General features: G+C 43.1%; 1 protein-coding gene and 1 long non-coding RNA gene across 13 annotated transcripts in view; one reads left to right on the top strand and one right to left on the bottom strand.

Moving 5' to 3' along the window:
- Window positions 1-25,508, top strand: part of LOC105472658 (holocarboxylase synthetase) — a 246,350-nt gene that overhangs the window by 100,114 nt on the left and 120,728 nt on the right. The gene's annotated exons all lie outside the window — the stretch shown is intronic.
- Window positions 7,058-21,559, bottom strand: LOC139363003 (uncharacterized). Its single transcript, XR_011622817.1, has 3 exons — window positions 21,484-21,559; window positions 19,302-19,402; window positions 7,058-7,133 (listed from the first exon to the last, which is right to left on the bottom strand). It is a non-coding gene; the product is annotated as an uncharacterized lncRNA (long non-coding RNA).

The following is a 25,508-nucleotide window of genomic DNA, read 5'->3' as shown; positions in this document are numbered from 1 at the left end:
CGTATGTGTTAATCTCTTTCCATAGTGCTATAAAGAACTAACCAAGACTGAGTCATTTATAAAGGAAAGAGGTTTAACTGAATCACAGTTCAGCATGGCTGGGGAGGCCTCAGGAAACTTACAATCATGGTGGAAGGCGAAGGGGAAGCAAGGCACCTTCTTCACAAGGCGGCAGGAAGGAGAATGAACACAGGAGGAACTACCAAACACTTACAAAACCATCAGATCTCGTGAGAACTCACTATCACAAGAACGGCATGGGAGAAACCACTCCCATGATCCAATTACCTCCATCCAGTCTCTCCCTTGGCCCCCGGGGATTATGGGGATTACAGGGATTATAATTCAAGATGAGGTTTGTGTGGGGACACAGGGCCTAACCATATCACCATGCTCTGTGTATTGCCGGTTTTGTTTCATGCCAGAGGTCTTTATTTTTCTGTGCTATTTCCTGGTAGGTTTCCCTGTGAGCAGTTAGCTCAGCCAGTTAGGTAGAGTCTCAGGGACATGGGTCCAGTCCGTGTCTGTGTCTGGGACAGTGAACTTCCCCTTGTTCCAGGCTCACATCCCACAGCTACAGCTCAGGAATCCCTTTGCAAATGTGAGCTATTGGTGGTGGTAGGGTCTAGGGAAGGGGGTGTGGACCAGCCACTGCAAATCCATTGTCACTGCAGGAAAAGCCCCTCCCAGAGTTCACTCTGCCTTGACATGGTGGGAGTGTGGCACTTTCCATTTAATCTCCTGATCAATGACAACCCTCTAGAGACAGCATGAGGCTAGACTGTGAAACATAGGAGCTTGGGGTAACTGAGTCATTGTGCTATTTTTGGAATCATCTTTTATTTGGCCGATAGCGTCTTTCTTGATTGACTCATATCAAATCTCCATCTGAGAGTGAAATGACGTGAAACCACAATGTGTGGTGAGCAGATGAGCATAACCTTGCTCATGCTGATTTCCTTTGTATACTTGTGCAATCTGAATGAACCGGCCAAGGGTTGGACGTTTTGTATTTGTAAATAATATTTTAGATTTTCTTATTAAATAAGCTGATTTCTCATTTGTCACCGTTTGAGTCCCTTGATGTTTCAGGCTTAGATTTGACTTCTTTGCCCCATGGGATAAACACTTCTGAAGCACCCCCTGTATACCGGACACCGTGTTAGGCACTGGAGAGGTGTCCTGGCGGCTCAGGCAGCGTCCATGCCTGACGGCGCATTTGCAGAAGCAGATCCTAGTGCATGTGCCAGTTTGTAAAGTTGCATACACCGTTCTTAGTCTGAGCATTGGGGCTTTAGGCAGAAATGAAGTGGGCTCAGTGATATAGGAGAGATGTGCAGGGTTTGTTTTTGTTTTTGCAGTTACTGTGTGTTGGGCCTTGTTCCTGATGCTGTAGAGCTCATAATCTAGTAGGGAAAATGCTGGAACCAAGACTGTATCATCCACTAGCTCTGTGACCTTGACAGTCTCTCCTCCCTGAGCCTTACTGTATTCAGCTGTGAAATCAGAGGTGTTGGAACACTAGACGCTCTCCAGGCACCTTCAGCTCACCTCCTTTGACCTGGTGATGCCCCCACCCCAGGGCCTTCACCAGCCAGCCTTTCTATCTCTCAGTGACCTCCGGTGCTTTTAGATCACTGAGGTAGTTTTGTGAATCAACCTCATGTGAGTTGAGGAAACATTGTATGGGAGACAGTTGACTTTCTCCAAATGAAGGAGAAGAAAAGGAAACACAATCCCATAAAATATATATATGTTTTTAAATGGGAAGGGGGACGGGATTGCACTGGGGAGAATAGCTGCAGTCATTTAAGAAAGATAGTATTTCGATTTCAGAGTTTGGGGCCAACCCCAGCTTTTCAGCTTCGTGTGCACCTACCTAGTCAGTCCCAAATATCTTTTCCCCCATTTCTTCCCTTCTGGTTCTGTGCTGCTAACTGACTCAACTCTGCACCCTCCTCCCCTGAAATCGAGGCCCGAGAGGACAGAAATTGGGCTGGAACTAATTTAATGGCTGAGTGACCTCACAGTAGAGAAACAGCCGGATCCTAATAGGGGTCTTTGTCTACATTTCCACTCTGGCTGGTAGCATGCCAGTCAAGAGTCAAGCTGGAGACACAGGTGGAAGCGATTAGACCTGTCATAAAGTTTGAAAAATTGATTCTGGAGGCGAAGTGAATAGATTGAGCTTGACAGTGTTGTCCTAAAGATTCTAAGGGAAAATTCTGTAGTTTAATTTGAAATCCCTTGATTATTCATTAGCTTTCCAGATGGCTTTTGTTGATGTTTTCCATATTAATGCCTGTATTGTGTTATTGGTGTACTCTTAATGTGCACACAGGTAATGAACAAAGAATAAATACATTGGTAAGTGTCCCAAATTAATGGGATATTAGCGTAATTGTGAAATAAAGGGTTTTTAAAGAAGTCGATTCCTTGGGATAATTAGCACGAATTTTTTTATGTGTCAGTTTGGTACTTTAAAAGTGAAAATTATTGGAGAATTAAAAAAAAAAAACCCTTCATTTTAATGTTTACTTCTAAAGTTTAAAATATAACTTTGGCCTTTGACTTTGGCAACGGTTGTGACCGAAGGGTTATTCTGGCAAGTTCTCCATCAAATTTTTTTTGTTGTTCCAATTCAACACCTGAATAAGTTAACCTTTCACATGCCAAGCTCCTGAAGTTGAATTATTTTGTGGCCTGGTATTTTTCAGAGAAGCTTCTATATTAATTGTTAGTGTTCTTGGTGGTTTGTTTTCATATTCTGTAACTGATTTTTTAAGTAGGGTAGAGTTATTGTGATGTTTACCATTTTATGGTGGTGATATATGTTCTATTTAGGTGACATTTTCATTAGAACTGAGCTGTCCCAGTGTCCTCTCTGCGTTGCCGTTGATGTCCTCATCGTTTTGGGGTGCAGTAACAAAGTACCATGAATTGAACGGCCTATAAACAACAGAAATTTGTTTCTTACCGTTCTGGAGGCTGGAAGTCTGAGATCAAGGTGCTACCCAGCTTAGTCAAATTCTCTTCCGGATTGCAGACTGCTGACTTTTTTTTTGTGAGACGGAATCTCACTCTGTGGCCCAGGCTGGAGTGCAGTAGCAGGATCTCTGCTCATTGCAACCTCTGTCTCCGGAGATCAAGCAATTCTCCTGCCTCGGCCTCCTGAGCCTCTGGGATTACAGGCTTCCGCCACCACACCCAGCTGATTTTTTTTTTTGTATTTTTAGTAGAGACGGGGTTTCACCATGTTGGCCAGGCTGGTCTCGAACCCCTGACCTCAAATGATCCACCTGCCTCAGCCTCTCAAAGTGCTGGGATTACAGGCATGAGCCACCAGACCCTGCTGACTGCTGACTTCTTGTATCCACACATGGCAGAAAGAGGGTGAGAGAGCTCTCAGTGGTCCTCAGATAGAAGGACACTAATCCCATTAGTGAGGGCTCCACCCTCATGACTTAATCACCCCTAAAAGTGATTACCATCACATTGGGGGTTAGGATTTCAACACATGAATTTTGACAGAGGGTTGGGGAGGGAACACACACATTCAGTCCATTGCAGTTAAATATCATTTTACTATTGGACAACTTGAAGCATCCCAAGTTTGACTGCACAGAACAGCAGGAGTGAATGTCACCTGGAGTGGAGTGAACATGTCCTCCTTCAGGGTAGAGCAAGCTGCCCAGCCATGGCAGGGACTCTGCTGAAGCTCTTTCAAACCCACAGCACTCATCTCTCTCTCTCTTTTTTTTTTTTTGTTGAGATGGAGTCTTGCTCTATTGCCCAGGCTGGAGTTGCAGTGGTGCGATCTCGGCTCACTACAACCTCCGCCTCCTGGGTTCACACCATTCTCCTGCCTCAGCCTCCTGAATAGCTGGGACTACAGGTGCCTGCCACCACGCCTGGCTAATTTTTTGTATTTTTCGTAGAGACAAGGTTTCACCGTGTTAGCCAGGATGGTCTTGATCTCCTGACCTTGTGATCCACCCATCTCAGCCTCCCAAAGTGCTGGGATTACAGGCATGAGCCACTGCGCCTGGCCAACAGCACCCATCTTTTGAATGTTCTCAGTGGTGGCAGTCTTCATCTTTTGAGGGTATAGGAGACTTTTAGGAAAAAAAAAATTAGATAGCATGGTAGGATAGCTGGGGTAGAAAGTGTTTGCAGAAATTGCGTATTGGCCCATGGTTCACTCATTTTACATTACTTAGATCTTGGGATGGGTCCTGCTGGCCCTGGTTTGGAATCCCAATTTATTAGACAAGTAAACTTGGGAAAATCAGCAACCTTTTATGCCTTTATTTCCTTATCTGTGTCATGTAGCTGGTAATAGTCTCCTTAAAAATAAAAAGTTTAATTACCAACTACTTTCTCTGGCACACCAGCTGTGTGCCAGACCCTGTGTGAGGCTCTGGGACCCATGGGGAATAGAGAGGATGTTGCGCCCTCCTTCAGGTTGCCTCACTGGATAGGGTGAGGATGCACTGAGATAATATGTCAGCAGACTCTTAGTACATAGCTAATATTTATGGAACTCTCATTATTATTTAAACTTTGTGTGCAATTCTTTTTAGCCTTCATGATGCATCCTTCAGCACCAGTGCTGTGGATGTCCATGAAATGGATTGGTGTGGTCCGTGCTCAGGATTGTGATATGTGTATCCTTTTTTTTGGAGACAGGATCTCGCTCTGTTGCCCAGGCTGGAGTACAGTGGTCTGATCATGGCTCACTGCAGTCTCAACCTCCTGGGTCCAAGTGATCCTCCCACCTTAGCCTCCCAAGTATCTGGGACCACAGTCATGAGTCACCATGCCTGGATAATTTTTAAATTTTTTGTAGAGACAGGGGTCTCACTCTGTTACCCAGGTTGGCTTTGAACTGCGGAATTTAAGCGATCCTCCCACCTCAGCCTCCCAAAGTGCTGGGATTATAGGCATGAGCCACCGTGCCTGGCGTGCTAGGTGTTTTCTTCGAATGGAATTTTTGTTGAAGATTTCGACAGTTTTTTTCTCATACTAGAACCAATTGTTTGTTGCTGGTTACTGTTTTGCCAAAAATATTTTGTTTTAGTCCAACTTTTTTTGAAAGATGAGAAAACATAGTCAGTTGTCCATGTTTGTGTTTCTCTTATATGTGAAGCAAGTCTCTTTTTCATTGAAATTTCTGTTTTTTAAAAATCTTAACCCTTTAATTATCATTTTCACAGGTAATTCACAGTCATTTCAAAGGAGCCAAATCTGCAGTGGTTTGAACATTTTTGCAGTCCCGTGGATATGCCTTGTGCATCACCCACACCTTCCTGAGACCCCTTAACCTTCCGTGACAGTCGGAAACACTTGCACTTGACATTACTGCATCCTCTTGAATCTCTAAAAAAAACCCCCAGATGTTTATTACTCTGCAGAATTGCTTGATTGTAACTACATTTAATATTCATTTTGTCAGATGCCTCTGTTTTATTTAAACAAGCAATAAAAGACCACAAAAGGTAATAAGGCAAGGTTTGGGGTTAGAAAAGATAATCAATCAAGATGGTGACAGGGACTTCTCTACACTCTTTTCCCCCTAGTTCAGGTTTATCTTAGAGAAAAAGCCAAGTGTGTTGATTGTAGTTTAGTAGTGAGCTGAATCCACTGATGTTTGGAACTGCTTCCTCTCTAGTCTATAGATTGTAAAGGAGTTATTCCTTAGCAGGAGGGCCAATGACATGACCTTGGAATAACCAGCCTCTGGTTATAATCTGGTGCCTGAAAGCTTAGGTTAGATAACAAGGGGATATAAATAAATTGATCTAGATAAGTTAGTTTACTTAGGCCGCGGAACCTCGCCCTTAATCATCCACGTACAGAACTACTCCCTCCGGGTCTGGGCGACCGTATGAATTGCCCACAAATGTGTTGACTCAAGGCCTTTGTCATTAAGTCTATACTGAATAAATGCCCACAGTGCTGGCTTCTCAGGGCTGCGGCTGCTGACTCTTTATAGCACCCTCCTCGGTATTTGTGGGTGGCCCAGTCCCCAGCCCAGTCTTTCACTGGATTCCTGTGTCTGAGTGCATTTGTTCATCTGTCGTCTGGCCGTGTTCTGCGGGTTGGACCTAGCAGCCATTCATGTGGGGAAGGTCAAAGCAGGTGGCCCTGTTGAAAGCCCATTGCATAGTCTCTGACACAGAGTGGGGTGGCCACCAAGAGTTGGTTTAATCTCCTCTTCAGCTATCAGTGAAGGCAAGTGCTTTCCCCACACGGCACTGCCGATAGCCACCGACTTTGGAAACTGCAAATAAAACCTGAGAATGTGTTTCAAGATTCTGATGCAGTAAGACATCTGTGATAAGAAAGCAGCATTGCCCAAACTTGGATTATGATTTAACAGTAGTTTCTAAGTAGCAACTTTTTTAGATATTCTTAGAAGTTAGTGTTTATGATAACTGAGGTCTGACCAGTCACCGGGACACGTGGGGTGTGCAGATAGAGGCTGAACTCTGGGTTAAAAATGTGTTTTAGTCAAAATCTGTAAATGTATAAAATAAATGTGCCATATAAGCCAGCAGGTATTTTTCCTCCTACTTGTTAAGCATCCCTCTCTACCATTTCTGTTTCTCTCCTGACTTAGCTTTGTGGCTTATTTAGAGGAACTTTTGTTTTTCTTTCAAATAAAAGAGTTACCTGCTTTGGAGGTGAGAGTTGATTTGCTTTCACCTGCCCCTTTAAAATCTTTTACATACCTACCATTTGGCAAAACACCCTCTGAGGTCTGAAATACCTTTGTTTCTGCTTTTTGTTTTGGAGAGAAGCATGTTCTGTTTCTGCATGAGGGGTATTCCGTCACTGTGAGATCCCAAACGCCACATTTTTTCTGCATTGCACAAGGAGTCATTCATCATTTTCATTTTTTGTTTGGCTCTCCCTTAAGAGTATTCAAATTAGTGAGAAGGAAACGATGAAGTCATTGCCTGGCGGAGAAGGATTTTCCCTGGATGTGGAAGGGCAAGGAGACGAGAAGAAGGAGGAATGATGGGGAAGTCTGTACCTGCCTCTTTCTTTGCCCTTTGGTTCCAGAGGTCACCTTGATGCTAATACAGTTTTCAGTTTAAAATTGAATAATATATGCATACACAATTTACCTGAAAATGAAATACAAAAACCTCAAACTGGGCCGGGCAGAGGGGTGGGACCACAATATAAAGATGAAACTGTTTGGGGTGGGTATTTTACAGTATATAAATTATACCTTGATTAAAAAATTAGAATGACCTGGCCGGGTGTGGTGGCTCGCGCCTGTAATCCCAGCACTTTGGGAGGCCGAGGCAGATGGATCATGATGTCAGGAGATCAAGGCCATCCTGGCTAACATGGTGAAACCCCGTCTCTACTAAAAATACAAAAAAAAAAAAAAAAAAAAAAAAAATTAACTAGGCGTGGTGTCACCTGTAGTCCCAGTTACTCAGGAGACTGAGGCAGGAGAATTGCTTGAACCCAGGAGGTAGAGGTTGCAGTGAGCTGAGATTGAGGCACTGCACTCCAGCCTGGGCTACAGAGTGAGACTCTGTCTCAAAAACAAAAACAAAAAACAAACAAAATCTCAGACTGTAACTTTCTTGCGTGCTGTTTTGACACAGCAGTTTGTGTGATGTTAGTGAATCACCCAGCCTCTCAGGGTCTGTTTCTCATCTGTGAGATTGGAGGGTTGTACTAGATCTGTGGCTTAATTTTTTTTTTTTTTCCAAGACGGAGTCTTGCTCTGTTGCCCAGGCTGGAGTGCAGTGGTGCGATCTCAGCTCACTGCAGCCTCCACCTCCAGGGTTCAAGTGATTCTCCTGCCTTAATCCCCCGAATAGCTGGGACTGCAGGTGCACGCCATCACACCCGGCTAATTTTTGTATTTTTAGTAGAGATGGGGTTTCACTATGCTGGCCAGGCTTGTCTCGAACTCCTGACCTCGTAATCTGCCCGCCTCAGGCTCCCAAAGTGCTGGGATTACAGGCGTGAGCCATCATGCCTGGCTGATTTTTTTTTTAAAGCTATAAAGCCCTCTCTCTCTTTCTTTCTTTCTTTCTTTCTTTCTTTCTTTCTTTCTTTCTTTCTTTCTTTCTTTCTTTCTTTCTTTCTTTCTTTCTTTCTTTCTTTCTTTCTTTCTTTCTTTCTTTCTTTCTTTCTTTCTTTCTTTCTCTTTCATCTCTCTCTCTCTTTCTCTCTTTCTCTTTCTCTCTCTTTCTTTCTCTCTCTCTCTCTTTCTCTCTCTTCCTTTCCTTTCCTTTTCCCTCCCTCCCTCCCTCCCTCCCTCCCTCCCTCCCTCCCTCCCTCCCTCCCTCCCTCCTTCCTTCCTTCCTTCCTTCCTTCCTTCCTTCCTTCCTTCCTTCCTTCCTTCCTTCCTTCCTTCCTTCCTTCTTTCTTTCCTTCCTTCCTTTCTCTTGCTTGCTTGCGTGCTTGCTTGCTTGCTTTCTGCAGAGTCTCACTCTTGCCCAAGCTGGAGTGCAGTGGCAGAATCTTGGTTCACTGCAACCTCCACCTCCCAGGTTCAAGTGATCCTCCTGCCTCAGCCTCCCCTAGTAGCTGAGATTAAGGCACGTGCCACCATGTCCATAAAGCCCCCTTTCAAGTGAAATAGTGCAGAGCCCCCCTGTCCACATGGGCCCTGGGAGACTTCTCAGAGGCCAGGTTCCTCAGGGGATGGATGTCAAGACCACTGAAGTTGGAAGTGTCCTTCCAACTCGGACACTGAGGCCCAGCTGGCCTGAGGACAGTTCTTTTCTTTTCATGTCTGTCTGGCTGATCATCTGGATTACTTCTTTTTATGCCCTGCCCTGTTCTTTCATATGATCTATTACAAGTTCTCTCTGCCTCCTGCAGGTGCTGTCCCATCAACACGGAATACGCGCGGCCCCTCTGGTTGGCATGCATCCCCTGACAGCTGTCTGTGTGCGCATGATTCATAACTCAGCTTCATTCCGCACTTCCCAGCTTCCCACGCTAACAGTAGTGGTGGCTGAGTCACTGGAATTTCCTTCTGGAACCCAGGGAAAGTGGAGTGAGTTCCATGCCCCTGTTAGACGAAGTGGCTCCTGGGGTGGGAGTGGGGGTGATGGTCCAGGTGAGTGTTCAGATGTCTCCAATTAGAGATGAGTGGTATCTGAGAAGAAAAGCTCTGCTGGGCTGGGCGTGGTGGCTCACGTCTGTAATCCCAGCACTTTGGGAGGCCAAGGCGGGCAGATCACTTGAGGTCAGGAGTTTGAGACCAGCCTGGCCAACATGGTGAAACCCCATGTCTACTAAAAATACAAAAATCAGCCGGGTGTGGTGGTGCACGCTTGTAGTCCCAGCTGCTTGAGGGGCCAAGGCAGGAGATTGCTTGAATCTGGGAGGTGGAGGTTGCAGTGAGCCAAGATCATGCCACTGTGCTCCAGCCTGGGTGATGGTGAGACTCTATCTCAAAAAACAAAACAAAACAGAACAACTCTCTGCTGGCGCCGCTTCCGTCCCAAACACCCAGAACGCAGGAGGGGATGCTACAGTGGCGTGAAGAGCTCGGCTGTGGCGGAAAATGCCCCTCGGCTCCCATGCCCTTCGGAATGCTCTGGGAGGGGAAGGGAGATTGGGCAGAGGTGGAGTGGTCTTGGGTGAGGTCTTGGCTGACGTTTTGGATTTCGATGTTTTGTTAAAGCTCATTTGGCTTTGCTAACATAGTATAGAACCTGCCGTGGACTCGGAGTGTGGGGTCTTACATGCTTGGAATCCTGGTGGGGCGTTCAAGGTGGATTCTGCAAGTCATGGCAATCTCCCTGCTTTCCTGGTTTTTATTTTCATCCTTTCTACTCATTTTCAATACCCTTTCTACTTCTGGAAACAACCTATGGCATCTTCTCTTTTATAAATGGAAACAAGATGAAGTGTAATCTGATTTTTTTTGCATTGTGTGATGCCCATTGAGGTAATACAAGAAACTTAGATGTTGCAAACCTGGACTGTGAATCTCTGATGTGGAGCTACTTTTAGAATTTTTTTTTTTCCAGCTCAATTAAAATGCCATCTCTAGCTTTGTTTCAGATCTTGTTCTCTTTTCTTCCTTCTCCTGCCTCCCCTTCCCTTCTTTCTGTTGCAAAATATGAGCATGTTTCGTAACTGCTAAGAGGCCTTCTTGGAGCCTTTGTTCAGGCACCATTGTAAGATTACAGGCAGTTTCTATTTTTGCTGTTGATACCTGGAAAACTGTCATGAAGTGCACCACATGTTTCCAGCACAATGTTGTCATCATTGGAATCGAATGAGGGATTTGACTTTTACTAAACCTTAAATCAGACAAACAAATGTCTGTCCAAACTCTGGCAGGCACCTCAGGGGCCAGAGGGCTTGAATGCCCTCTGCAGTGTTGTGGATGTGTCTGAGCACCAGATACTGGGCAATTTCTTACCATTTGTTCAGTCAAATATTTATTGAGCTCTTTTTTTTTTTTTTTTCCTTTAAAAGATGGGGTCTTGCTCTGTCATCCAGGCTGGAGTGCAGTGGTGCAATCTTGGCTCACTGCAACCTTGAACTCCTGGGCTCAGGCGATCCTCCCACCTCAGCCTCTTGAGTAGCTGGGACTACAGGCGTGTGCCACCATGCTTGGCTAATTTTCATAACTTTTGTAGAGACAAGGTCTCACTTTTTTGCCCAAGGCTGGTTTTGAATTCCTGGCCTCCCAAAATTCTGGGACTATAGGTGTGAGCCACTGTGTCAGGTCTGTTGAGCTCTTATAACTTGAGGCAGCCCCTTCTAGTCACCTTGGAGATAGCTCTGTCTCCCAGAATGGCTCCTTATAAACCCACCCCATTCCAAAATGGAAATCTGAATCCAAATACTGTTGAAAAAAATGTAATCTTTTCCCAAATGATAGTTAAGATGCTTGTTAATTAGTTGAAGAGATGAATCATGTTAATCTTTTGGTGTATCTCCTTCTAGTCTTTTATTTCCTCCTACACTACATGTGCAAAATTAGTCTGATCATAATTTATTTAAGCAATCTTCTATGAATGCATTCTTCTCATTGCTGGTGATTCCCTATTATAAATAATAAGCATATTTCTTTTTGAGCCAGCAGTTGTGTATAATTCTGTAGTGACCCCATTACAATCTTTCTTTTCTGGAAGATACTTGGTGAATTATAAAACAAAGCAGACATTGATAGAAGTTGAATAGGATGGGGTTAATAACTATTGTTTTCAATATTTCATAATATTTCATTATTATGGAATTGTTTCAAATTATTTTTTGTCCCAAGAGATATCATGCCTTAATAATAATATTTAACATTGATTCACCACTTACTATGTGACAGGTACTATGCTAAATGCATTCTGTAGGTTTTTACTGTTTGGTCTTTACTAAAACCTGATGAGATAGTTATCATCATGGTTCCCCTTTAAAGAGATGGGGGGGAGCTATAGCTTAGAGTTTAAATGCTTGGACAGAGTGACATAAAGAGTAAGTGGTAGAAGCAGCATTTAAGAGTTTCGTCTGTCTTAAGAGCCTTAATTCTTAGTTCATAATACTCTTACTTCTGACAGATGCTTTGCTGAAATCATAATGTACTATGTTCCCCATACTTCCAATATCTACTTGTACACTAATCTTATTACAAAAGAAAATCAGGTTAGCTAATATGTCTAACTCTTGATGATTCTCTAAATTTTTAATTTTTTTAATGAGATGAGTGGTGGAAAGAGCTATAATGGGAGTCCTAAGTTAAAGTCTCACTCTTGAGCTAATTAGTGGGACAAGTTACTTTTTTGTTCCTCTGTACTATAATCTGTAAATTGTGGACAGTAATACCTTTATTAAATGAGCTGTGATCTAAATTAAATACATGGTAAGTGTGAAAGTGCCAGTACAATTTCTGACCTTTAACAGGTGCTCATTAGTAGTAGTTTCATTTATTTACTTGAATTTCACTTGGGATGGAATATCTCTGGTTAGTACAATTTCCTTTGAAAATTAGAATTGCATGTTTCTTCTAGCTTCTGTCTAGTTCAGAATGACCCTTCAATGGTTAGCCATAGTGAATGTAATTTTATCATCCTTATGCTCTCAGGTTCTATGAACTTGAAAATAAAACAGTAGTAATTATCTAATCTGAGGAAGAGAGAAAAAGATTTAAAAAATAAACAGAACCTCAGGGACCTATGGGATAATATCAGAGTGTTTAATATATGTGTAGGAGAGATGGAAAAAAAATTTTGAAAAAATGATGGCCAAATATTCCCTCAGTTTGGCAAAAGACATAAATTTACAGGCTCAAGAAGTTCAGCAAACTCCAAGCCAGATGAATATGACGAAAATATACCTAGGCATATCATAGTCAAACTGCTGCAGACCAAAGATTAAAAAAAAAAAAAAGGACTGAAAGTAATCTGAGGAAAACAGCATTTCATGCAGTGAGGAAGAGTGATTTGGATATTTGTGGACTTTTTCTCAGAAATTATTGAGCCCAGAAGAGAGTGGAACAATATTTTTAGAGGACTCAAGGAAAATAAACTTGTCAACCCAGAATTCTATATCCAACAAAATGTTTCAATAATGATGGCAAAATAGACGTTCAGGTAAAAGAACACTAAGATAATGTGTCATCATGCAGGTCTGCTGGAAGGAAATGCCAAAGGAAGTTTCAAAAGGAGAAAGGAAAAACACTAGAGGGGAACTTGAGTCTTTAGGAAGGAATGCTAACTGGAAAAATATCTGGATAAATTTAAAATACTCCCCCAACACACATATATCTACCTAAAGCAAAAGTGTAGCATCATCTTACATAGTCTTACATTTATTGATAGAACACATATGACAACTCTAGCATAAAGGAACAACGAAGGAGTGGTAAATGGACCTATAAGATTGTAGCATTTCTGCATTTGATCTGACATGGTACGTATTAATGCTAAGTAGATGTAAAAGGTAAGGATGTACTTTGTAATCCCTAGGGTAACCACTAAACACATAAGGCAAAAGATACAGTTCAAAAGCCAGTAGATAAAATGCCATTCTAAAAAAATCCAAAAGAAGTCACGAAAAGAGGACTAGAAACACACACACACAAAAGAGAGGGAAAAAAACCCAAAAATTAACCAAACGGTTTAAGTCAATTCAAACTTATCAATATTTACATTAAATGATAATAGACTAAGCCCTGTAATTAAAAGGCAGAAAATGTCAGAATGGATTTTTTAAAAAGCAAGACCTAAGTATATGTTCTCTTCAAGACACACTTCAATTATAAAGCCACAGGTTAGAAGTAAAAGGATAGGAAATGATATACCACATTAACAGCCTGAGGAGTTTGGAGTGACTTTTTAAACGGTAGACAAAATGGACTTTAAGACAAAGAAGTACAAAAGGTGAGGAGGGATATTTCAGGTGACAATAGGGGTAATTCATAGAGAACAGATAACAACTCATGGATGTGTATTTACCTAGTAACAGATCTTTAAAATATATGATGCAAAAATGGACAGAATAAAATAAATAGGCAAGTCCATGGTCATAGTTGGAGATTTCAGCAATGTTCTCTTAGCCCATGATGGAATAGCTAACCAAAAATCATGAACAACAGATGATCTGAATAACACTGTCAGCCACTTTCACCTACCTGATCCCCAGTACTTCCAGAACACTACAGCTCGCCAAACGCACCTTCATTCAAGTGTACTTGGTATGTTCAGCAAGGTAAGACTATGTGCTGGGTCATAACACAAGTCTCCAAAAGCCTAAAGTGATTGAAATCACAGAGTATATTTCCTGTCCGTAATGGAATTAAATTAGAAATCAATAACAAAAATGTATCTAGGAAACCCTCAAATATTTAGAAAGTAAACAAAACACATCTAAATTGTCCATTGGTCAAGCAAGAAATCACAAGGGAAAGTACAAACGGTTTTGAAGCTGCGTAGGACCTGCGTAGAGAAACCATGGTCACGGTTTGGAAGAGTTGGTATTGGTGAGGTGCCAGTTTGCTGTAAGTTGATGTACGAATTTGGTACAAGCTCAATCAAAATCACGGCAGGTTTTTTTGTAGAAATGTATATGAAAATGTCATAGGATCCTTAGAGTGTGGCTTTTCCAGCCGGAAACCTCTGTAGCTGGTGGTACCTTTGCCTGAGTTTTGCTCGGGCCTGCTGGACTCATTCTTCCCTGGCAGGCTGCTCTTGGCTCGCGCTATCAGCCTGGATCCCACGCCTGCCAATGGCGAGGCAGGCGTAGACTGGCGAGGGGTTGTGAACAAGCAAGCCTGGGGTCTGGCCACTGTGCACAGCCAGACCCCATGGGGCAGGCAGCTCCGGGCCCTGGCACAGGTGCTGCCTCCGTGCAAGGCTGAGTCTGGATCAGATGTACCATGAGTGGCTTCTGCTGCAGGCACCCACACTTAGACGAGGGGAATGTGGTGGCATCCAGAAACTTGGAGACACCAGGAACTGCAGCGCCCCAAAGAGGGTGTTATAGCCCTGGCTTGGGAAGCCCCTAGGTCTGGCTCCCTGAAGGGCTGCATCTCTTCTCTCCTCATCACCTGCAACATGGTGAGCAGGGGGACATTGCGCCCTGTTTGTGTTACAGCTCTCTCAGTTCCACCATTTGGCAGGTCTTAAGTTCTTGTCCTGCATCCAGGAGGAAGGAGGTATGTGGACCACTGGAGGGTGAGCAAGGCAGAGAGGAGTTTCACTGAGTGGCAGAACAGCTCTCAGGAGACCTGAAGTGGGTAACTCCTTTCTGCAGGCAGGTCATCCCGACGAGTGTCCAGCTCTTAGTGGAAAGGAGACCTGTAGTGGGGAGCTCCTTTCCGCAGACGGGTTATCCCAACGTCTCTCCGGCTCTCAGCAAAGAGGAGACCCGTAGTGGGTAGCTCCTTTCTGCAGGCAGGTTGTCCTGACATGTGTCCAGCTCTCAGTGGGTTCTTCCAGAGGAGAGTGTGAGTCTGGCTGAGTCTGGAGTTTTTATGTTGTCACAATGGAGGAAGTGTGTGCTGACTGGTCCATGGGTGTCCCTGGCTTGTCCTGCAAAAAGGACCATCTGATTGGCCAAACAGTTGTCAATGAAATTCTCACTCCAGACTGTGGACTTCACCTGGAACTGGCAGCCTGGAGCCCAGGCTTCAGGCTTGAAGCTGTGGTTTCACCAGGAACCTGCTTCTTCCTGCTTAGGAGCCTGCCTGCCTCCCACTGCCATCAACATGCTGTCCACGGTGCCCAGGCTGTCCGTGCTGAGGGGCACCCACAGGCCTGTGCCAAGTCACGCTCAGTCCCCTGGCTTCCCTCCTGCATTCATTGGTGCCCAAAGGCCAGAGAGGGCTGAGGCATCAGTGGGGGAGGGGAGTGCTGGCATCTCAGCGCTACTCCATGTGTGTGCACACCTGGCTGGGTCATGACGGCACCCGGGCTTGGCTACAACTTTGCACTGAAGTGGATGCTGGGAGCGGAGAGAGGCCAGGGAGTGGGAGTAGGCACTTCCAAGCCTGCAGGGACCAGGGATGCTTCCTGGATCCCCGAAAGTGCCGGGATGCCTGCATCCAGAGCCGTGGCTGGGTGGCCGCAGCTGCGCCTGGGAGCATGGGGCTCCTGCCCAGCCGACTTGATAGGGGGCGGGGCTCCTGCCTATTCCTGGCCCCTGCCAGCTCCATGGAGTGCAGCAGCCCTGGCTGCATCTCCCCCATTGCAGCTGGTGTCCCCACAGTGGCTGCTCCAGATGGGCCACCACGCCATCACTAATTCTAACATGTACCTAGAAATGCAAGAGTTCTATAATAGAGAAAGTAATTTAGAACAAGAACAAAGTTGGTGGAGAAGTCATACTACTTAACTTTAAGACTTACTATAAAATGACAACAATCAAAGCTATATGATACTGGCATTAAGAAGAAAATAAAACAATGGAGAAGAATACCCTGGAAATAGATCTGCACCTTATTGGCCTTTGATTTTTGAGACAGGTGTTAAAGCAATCTGATGGGGAAAGAAACGTCTTTTCAATAAGTGGTGATACAGTAACTTGATATGTGCTCCATATAGGAAAAGAAGGGAATCTTGTGCTCTACTTCACCTCATACACGAAAATTGATTTGAGATGGATCATAGACCTTCATACAGAAGTGAAAATCATAAAGCTTTAAAGGAAAACAATATCTTCATGACTTGTGACTAGGAAGAAATTTCTTAAACTGATTACAGAAAGCAGTAACTATAAAAGAAAAAGTGATGTTAGACTTCATTCAAAAATTCTAGCCAGGTGCAGTGGTTCATGCCTGCAATCTCAGCACTTTGGGAGGTCAAGGCAGGAGGATAGCTTGATCCCAGGAGTTTGAGACCAGCCTGGGCAACATAGTGAAACTCCATCTCTACAAAATATTTTAAAAATTAGCTGGATGTGGTGGCCTGTGCCTGTGGTCCCAGTTGCCCAGGAGGCCTCAACCCAAAAGGTCAGGGCTGCAGTGAGTATGATTGCACGACTGCACTCTAGCCTGGATGACAGAATGACACCCTGTCTCTAAAAAGAAAAATTCTGCTCATCAAGAGGTACTGATGAGGAAATGAATAGATAAGTCACACACCGGGAGTTAATACTTGCAAAACTTGTGTCTGACAAAGGACTGGTATCTGAGATATACAAAGAACTTCTACAACTCAGTAATAAAATGACAAATATGGCCGGGTGCGGTGGCTCACGCTTGTAATCCCAGCACTTTGGGAGGCCGAGGCGGGCGGATCTCAAGGTCAGGAGATCGAGACCATCCTGGCTAACACGGTGAAAACCCGTCTCTACTAAAAATACAAAAAAATTAGCTGGGCATGGTGGTGGGCGCCTGTAGTCCCAGCTACTCAGGAGGCTGAGGCAGGAGAATGGCATGATCCCGAGAGGTGGAGCTTGCAGTGAGCTGAGATTGCGCCACTGCACTCCAGCCAGGGGGACAGAGCGAGACTCCGTCTCAAAAAAAAAAAAAAAAAAAAAAGAATGCCAGCAGTAGCTGGGCGCAGTGGCTCACGCCTGTAATCCCAGTACTTTCAGAGGCCTCGGCAGGTGGATCACGAGGTCAAGAGATCGAGACCATCCTGGCCAACATGGTGAAGCTCCATCTCTACTAAAAATACAAAAATTAGCTGGGTGTGGTGGCGCACGCCTGTAGTCCCAGCTACTGGGGAGGCTGAGGCAGGAGAATCACTTGAACCCGGGAGGTGGAGGTTGCAGTGAGCCGAGATAGTGCCACTGTACTCCAGCCTGGTGACAGAGCAAGACTCTGTCTCCAAAGAAAAAAAAAAAAAAAGTAATAAGTGTAATAATCCTTAACAGTGTCTGTTTTCAGGAAAATGCAGATTAAAAGCACAGTGAGATGCCACTGCATACCCGCCCCCCAGATCAGCTGAAAATAGAAAGACTGACACACCAAATATTGGTGAAGATGCAGAGCAACTGCAATTTCTGAACATCGTTGGTGGGAATATAAAATGATACGACCATTTTTCAAAAAAAATGTGTAGCAACTTTTAAATAAAAGCACACATGTGCCTACCTATGACTCTGTAACCCCACCCCCAGATATTTACCCAAGATAAACAAAAATACGTATCTCTGCAGACCTGTACATCCTGTTCATAGCACCTTTATTTGTAATTGCCCAAACCCGGAAGCAACCTAAATGTCCATCAACAGATGAATGGATAAACCGTAGCATATTTATACAAAGGTATACTACTTAGCAATAAAAAGGAATGAACTTGCGTGAATCTCAAAAACATTATGCAGAGTGAAAGAAACATCCCATGAAAGAGTACATACTGTGCTGTGCTATTCCCTTTTCTGAAACTGAAGAACAGACACATCTAATCTATGGTGGGAGAAAATTAGAAGAATGCTTGTTTCTGGGAGTAGCGGTGGTATACACATTTGTCAAAACCCAGAAGATCTTAGCATATCGATGTAGGCCAAATTCACATAAAAACTAAAATATCGAACTCTAGTTAATGGTATGCAGGCTGAAGTATTAAAGGGGATATCTGCAATTTACATTGAAAGGCATAAAGCAAGAAGATGAACTAATGGCTGGATGCATAGGTTGATAATGTTCTAAAGCAAGTAGAATAGAATGTTAATGGTAGGTGGTCCTCTACATCTTCACCAATATTTGGTGTGGTCAGTCTTTTACTTTCAGCTGATCTGGTGGGTGTGCAGTGGTATCCCACTGTGCCTTTAATCTGCATTTTCGTGAAAACAGATATTGTTAAGGATGATTACACTTACTGAACCTACTACATTGCTGGCATTCTTAATTTGTGAAATATTGTTCAAATCTTTTGCCCATTTTGAAGTTGGGGTATTTGTCATTTTATTATTGAGTCATAGAATTCTTTTTTTTTTTTTTTTTTTTTTTTTTTTTTTTTTTTTTTTGAGACGGAGTCTCGCTCTGTCGCCCAGGCTGGAGTGCAGTGGCGCGATCTCGGCTCACTGCAAGCTCCGCCTCCCGGGTTCACGCCATTCTCCTGCCTCAGCCTCCCGAGTAGCTGGGACTACAGGCGCCCACAACCGCGCCCGGCTAATTTTTTGTATTTTTATTAGAGACGGGGTTTCACCGTGGTCTCGATCTCCTGACCTTGTGATCCGCCCGCCTCGGCCTCCCAAAGTGCTGGGATTACAGGCTTGAGCCACCGTGCCCGGCCGAGTCATAGAATTCTTTGTATATCTCAGATACCAGTCCTTTGTCAGATATATGTTTTGCACATATTAACTCCCAGTGTGTGACTTGTCTAGGTGGTGGGTATGTGGATGTTCATGCTATAATCCAACCTTGTGGTAAAGTGTCATTATTTTTATAATAGGGGCAAATAACCATGGACAGTTTTTTTAAGTGCTATGGTATAATAAAACTCAGTGTAAATTGATGGAAATTGTATTTATGTAGCGTTTTTGGTAGCCCTTGTCACATGGATGTGTCTCGGCAGCCTGATAAAGGGCCGTCTGTGGTGGTGCCCATGTCCATTCATTTTCCTTCCTTGTCTCCTTTCTTTTACTTAAATGTGTGCAATTTTCTCTCCTTCCTTGAACAAAATAGCTCAAATGATATAGAAAGTAGAAAGTTAAAACTGAAGTGTTACTTTTGGTAACTTGCTGAATTATTTACTTCTTAGGTTTTGGGTACTCTGAGTACTAAAATTTAAAACAAAAATCACAGTCTGTATTCTCGTTTCCTGAAATCCCAGTGGTCTAATTTCTCTTTATTTATGCCCCTAGTGAAAATATTTTAAAAATCTAAATTTGTATGCACATAAAGTTTTCATTTCTCACACCTCATATCATGCAGCCTGCTGTCATGGCCTTTACAAGTGTGTGTGGAATACGAGGCTCCCTTCTGTGCACACGGCTGGTCTCAGGGTTGCTGTAAAATGTTCTACCTCGTGTTAAAAAGAAAAGATATAATTAGCAGCGTTTGCATTATTGAAAATATTCTCATTAATGTATATTCTGATGTAATTTTACTCTATAATTGCTCAAAAGAGCCTCTCTGAGGCTCCAGTTGAAGGTGGGGTGGGGGGCCAGGGCCAGGGGTAGGTGCTAAATTTTCCTCCTCCTTAGATGCCATTTTCCAAACCCTCTGCCCAGGTCTTTTAAAACAGCTGGATCAGACCTGTGAGAGTTAGGAACATTTTCTTCTGTTAGTATTTGAATTTTAGTCTTGATATCTCTAGCTTATGATTTTATTGAAAAATCTCACTGCTAACTAGTCCTTAAGATATTTTTCCTCACGTGATATTTTGTCATGAAGCCCCCCTTTAAGATTTCCAGTTACTTTAAGGGAAACTTGTAACTATGATTCCCAGACAATCACTTCTCATTGGAAAGCTGAGATGAAAATCCTCATGTCTGCAAAGGTAACAAATTTACCAATAACTATTGGAGAAATATAGGTCTATTTACAGATAATCTAGTTTTAAAATTAAGAATGATATCGGAAAATAGTTTAAGAAATGGAGGGGAATATGCTCATAAAAGTGAAAATCATGCAAGTACTAACTAGGACAAATAAGGAATTAATAGCTAATAATCATGAGAGGGACTGTTAAGACCGTATCAGGCCTGCTAAGGAGGACTTAGGTGTATTCTCTCTTCTTCCTCCCCTGCCCCTTCATGGTAATAAGCCTGTGGTATCAATGAGATTCCCGGGGAGATGCAGTGGTCCAGACGTAGCTTCTCAGAGGGGCAGCTGGGTTTGTGTCCAGGTCACCAGTGGCCAGACGCTGCACTCCTAATAGCAGTACTGGGGCGAGAAACAAAAGCAAGCAAGTTTCGCTGCTGACAGTCCTTCAGAGTCAATTTCTGAAGTCTCTTAAATGAAAAACATGCATGCTTTGGTGTGGAATTAATTTTAAAATCGTGGCAAACAACTTTTCAGATTCTTTGCAATTCAAAGGTGCTATATAACTAGGGTTCACAGGTTTTATTTTAAAGGTGGTTTTCTCCTGTTCCCACTCCTAAAGGATTCCAAAGCAGGAATCTAGGGTTTCCCCAGAAGTTAAAGTTCCCCTATTGTTCATAAAATGATTCTAGATGGAAGACCTCTGTTCTTTCTCTCTAAGTAGGGGAGTCGGATTGGTTCTGTGAGTCTGTGATTTTAACCCAGATGTTATAAACACAAGATTAAGGACATCAATACATTTAAGATGGAGGATTAACAAAATAAGGATATGGTATCTAGAAGAAAATTTATTTTAGGGTGGATAATTTAATTGTACTAAGCAAGTCTGGTAAAGATGAGAATTATCAGAAGTAGAATTTTTTTTGTTCTCCGAGTATCATGAAATTTCTTAAGCATGTCTGTGTTCTCACAGTGCTTTTTAATAAGCAAAGGGCATTTTGAAAGTATGAAATGCAGTTTGCATGGATAATCCTTAGAAAGGAAATGAGATTTGCAAATGAAAATCTCTTTTCTGGTAGATCCTGAGATGGCAGAAAGAAACTCATCTAAAATTAAACATCCTTTGGCCAGGCGTGGTGGCTCATGCCTGTAATCCCAGCACTTCGGGAGGCCGAGGCAGGCGGATCATAAGGTCAGGAGATTGAGACCATCCTGGCTAACATGGTGAAACTCCGTCTCTACTGAAAATACAAAAGTTTAGCCGGGCGTGGTGGCGGGCGCCTGTAGTCCCAGCTACTCGGGAGGCTGAGGCAGGAGAATGGCATGAACCCGGGAGGCGGAGCTTGCAGTGAGCCGAGATCACGCCACTTCACTCCAGCCTGGGTGACAGAGCAAGACTCTGTCTCCAAAAAAATAAATAAATAAATAAATAAAAAATAAACATCTTTTGTTTAATGAATGGACTCAGGTCATTGAAACAAAGTTGCAGTTGTTTCCTTAGGGCCTTCCAGCTGAGGCTTGAATGCAAGGAGTCATGTCTCAGACACAACCTGTGCAGTGCCTCATTTTTTCATTGGAAGAAACTATCCCTTGGAGAGAGGAAGGTTGCTCTATACCTGATGGCTCGCAGGGGACAGAGCATTCACCTCGTCTTCTAGAGCCTGTGCTGTCTCCCGGACTAGGGTGGATGGACTTCTCCCGGGTTCTGGAGACCCTGAGATGGGGACAACTGCCCAGGCTCACACGGTGGCCTGGTGGAAGAATGCTTGTACAGTGCAGTGTTCCATGGGGACAAAGTCGTCATGCCAGCCAATTGTTTCTTCCCCCTTTCCAGAGTATGAGTGCCAGACAATGTTCTCATGACACCTTTTTTTTTTTTTTCCCCATGACTTTTTATTTTGGTCATCATTTTCTTTATATTTTATGGAAAGATATGTTGACTGGAATCACATTAGAATCCAAATGCCACCTCAATGAAAAATTTAGAGGAAAAAATAGAATTGGTCATTAAAATTGTTAAATTCTATAGATCATCACCTTTATTTTCTGTTCATAAATTTAAAAGTGAATTCTAAAGTTTACTCTAATCCCATCTGTCTTGCTTTGCCTGCATCCTTCCTGTCTCTTATTCCCACCTCTGTAGTCACTGTCAAGAGATTGATCTGTCTTTTTCAAGACTTTTCAATATGGTGTTAATATACAAGGGGTCTTTCTCTCTCTCTCTCTTTCTTTCTTTCTCTCTCTTTTTCTTTGTTTTTCTTTCTTTTTTCTTCTTTCTTTTCTTTTTTCTTTTTTTCTTTCTTCCTTTCTCTTCCTCTCTCCCTTTTTTTCCCTTCTCTTCCCTTTTCCCTTCCCTTTTTTCCTTTCTTTCTTGATGGAGTCTTGCTCTGTGGCCTAGGCTGGAGTGCATTGGTGTGATCTCGGCTTGTTACAACCTCTGCCTCCCCATTCAAATGATTCTCCTGCCTCAGCCTCCAAGTAGCTGGGATTACAGGTGCATGCCACCACACCTGCCTAATTTTTGTATTTTTAGTAGAGGTGGGGTTTCACCATGTTGGCCAGGCTGGTCTCCAACTGCTGACCTTGAGAGATCCTCCCAACCTCAAGAGATCCTCCCACCTTGGCCTCCCAAAATGCTGGGATTACAGGCGTGAGCCACCATGCCTGGTCGTCTTAACTGTATGTTTCTATGTTGGGGTTACAAGATTAAGTTGCTATAGGAAGAGACTTCACAGTAATTTGGCTTTAAAAGAAGGGCATGTAGTTCTACCTCATGTGATAGAACAGAATACATAGTGTAGGTCATTGGGCTGCTGTATTCCATGCAGTCATTCAGAGACCCAGGCTGACAGGGGCTCTGCCATCTTTGACATGTGACTTTCTAGGTCAGTCATCTGGTCATTGCTTTTCCAGACAGCAGATAAGACAAAGGAGTGGAAATAGAGGGCTAGAGATTTTCTCTTAAACATGTGAGGCTGGAGTGGTACACTTCATTGGCAAGAACCTGGTCCTAGCCTGCCTAGCTGAAAGGAGGGGAGTGAGGGAAATGCACTTCGCAGCCAAAATTCTGTTGCCAAGAAGGGGAAAGTAGATTTGGTTGGATTTTGATCTGTCTTTGCTGCTGTGTTACTCTGTAGTTCAGCCATGTACTCTGGAGGTTTAGCTATGTTGTAGCCAACTGATCTAGCTCGTTCCTTTTTACTACTGTATATTAAACCACAATAAGAACATGCTATGCTTTGTTTAGCTGCTAGCTGTTTCCTTCCTAATGGATAGCTAGCTGATTTCTGTCGTTTTGCTCTGAGAACCAATGTTGCAATGCCCATTGGGGAACCCGGCCCCCCAGATATATGTACATGTGCGATGTTTCTCTCTTATGGGTACTGGGTCGTCAAGCATGTGTCTTTAGTCTGGATAGCTATTGTTAAATTGCCTACAAACTGAGCAGATCTATTAATATCAGTTTACACTTGGGCCTTTGGGGTTTGAGAGGATCTTTTTCTCTGCAACCATCTGTGGGCTGATTTTTGCATTTTACTTGTGATAACAAGGGAGGGTAACTGCCCCCTTTCCATCATCCCCAAAAAGGAAAAAATGAGCAATGGTATAAAAGTTCTTTGGAGAAATATTTATTAATTGGATAGATTCAGTAGAGCAGAACCCTTAAAAAAAAAATAACTACTCAAGTTCTTGGCTTGGTTTTATAGCCAGCATCATCTACTACTAATTTGTTTCTACTTAGTTACCCAATTTAGTATCAATTTAAAATCTGTGGTTGAAGATCATAGTTAGAGATGAAACTGAATTATGTAAAGGAAATGAAAGTTACCTTTTGATTTAGCACCAGCTGACATGGAGCAAGACGGCTTTCGGGGACTTCATGATCGAAGGAATGTGATCCCTGTGTTCCATCTGTGAATTTGCCCAATCACGAAAACAGTCATGTAAATAAAAGGGACTCCACCTTTCCTAGACTGCAGTGGGAGACGTAATGCACTGGCAACAGCTTATATCTAGTCAGATACACGATTGTAAGTTTGAACTTGCAGAAATCCATCTCATTTTTACACCAGTCTTTTACCCCACATTGTACACCAACCTCACATAAAATGTAATGACTGTCAAAATGGATATTTCCTCAACTATAAGATAATATTTATAATCATATCACATTTGTTGATGTTTTGTACCTAACGTGTATCTTCTGTTTATGGCTTCGATTTCACTTTTGAAAAAATAATGAATTCCTCCAAGTCTCAAGTTATTGGTTTAATTCTCAGCATTTCTGCCCTTCCCCTCACCGTTCCCTTCCCCCACCTCTACCCAGAAACATACATACATGTATTATTACTTTGCGCTACTAACCAAACTAATTTTGTCCAGATTGAAAGGTTATAAAATGTTACAATTCAGGCTCACAAAAGTAAGACAGCACATGTGAATTCAAGAAACTGTTAGTTATGAAGCTCTTTACCTTTCTGAAAGGAAACTAGTTTTAAGCTTCATTGAATGGATCTATGAAAAAAGTTGAGGATTATTTTACAATAATTTTAGACTTTCATGACTGGAAATTAAATACAGCAGTTTTAAAGGCATATTTTACTTGAACTTTTACAAGCTCAGGCCATGTTTTTATTAAAAAATCGGACTCAGCACCTTATATGGAGTACAATACCAGATGTGAGATATAAGAGAAATTGCTGGGGCCACCTGCTTACTGTGTATTAAAAACTTGTGTGGTAGCTGATGTCATATAAAGTATGTATGATAGGGAATAATTCTGAGTTATTAGACCATATCAGAATAGTAAGGGTCACTGGTGGTGGAATGTTCAGAATTTTCTATCACAGTTTACTATTCGTTTGGAACAACCAGGGTTGAAATGATGACCCTCTGCTTAAAAATGACAACAACAGAATGGTACAAAAACTGAACAGGTTCTCCGGATACATTTAGGAGAGGCAGGAGCTGGGAGGAGAAAGCCGAAGAGGGTCTGCTCCCTACTCTGATGGCTTTGTGTGGGGCAAGCCACAGAGTTGTAATTTATAGAGATTTTCTCTATTTTTTTGAAAAACACTTTACTGTTTGTTTTTATGTCATTTTCTAACATTTTTCATCTTTTTCCATCTTTGCTTCTTTCCTGCTTCCATCTCCTTTCTCGGTGTCCCCAGGAACAGAGCATCTGTTTCAAGATTTGACCGGAGTGGGAGACCCAGGAGTCTACAAACCTGCCTCGGAGCCATTCCTTTAAACTGGCGCGCATTCTGGGGCACATGAGTGGGGAGTGGTGTAGTTTTCAGACCCTCAGCCTCCACATGGACTCTTGCCTGAGACTGATCCGTTTGAGCAGATGTCAGTGGTGGGGGTATCAGCCTGTTTTCTTCTCCCACCCACTGCCACGCACCACCCCCCACCTCCACCACGACTGCCTTTTCTCACCTGTCCATAATCTTGCTATGGATGACCCTGTCTGAGATGGACCAGCCTCTAGGGTGGCAGACAGGGCAGCGTGAAATAGTGGTGCCAGAAAGCAAAAGACAAGATTTAAAAAAGACTTTTTAATGATAGATAAGGCATGCTTTTGGCAAATATGTTGGAAGGAGTTTAAAGAATTGAGCAGGCCGGGCGCGGTGGCTCAAGC

Source organism: Macaca nemestrina, chromosome 4 (genome assembly GCF_043159975.1).
Source record: "Macaca nemestrina isolate mMacNem1 chromosome 4, mMacNem.hap1, whole genome shotgun sequence".
NCBI classification, from domain to species: domain Eukaryota; kingdom Metazoa; phylum Chordata; class Mammalia; order Primates; family Cercopithecidae; genus Macaca; species Macaca nemestrina.
Note: the sequence above shows the minus strand (reverse complement) of the source record. Positions and strands in the feature narration are given on the sequence as shown.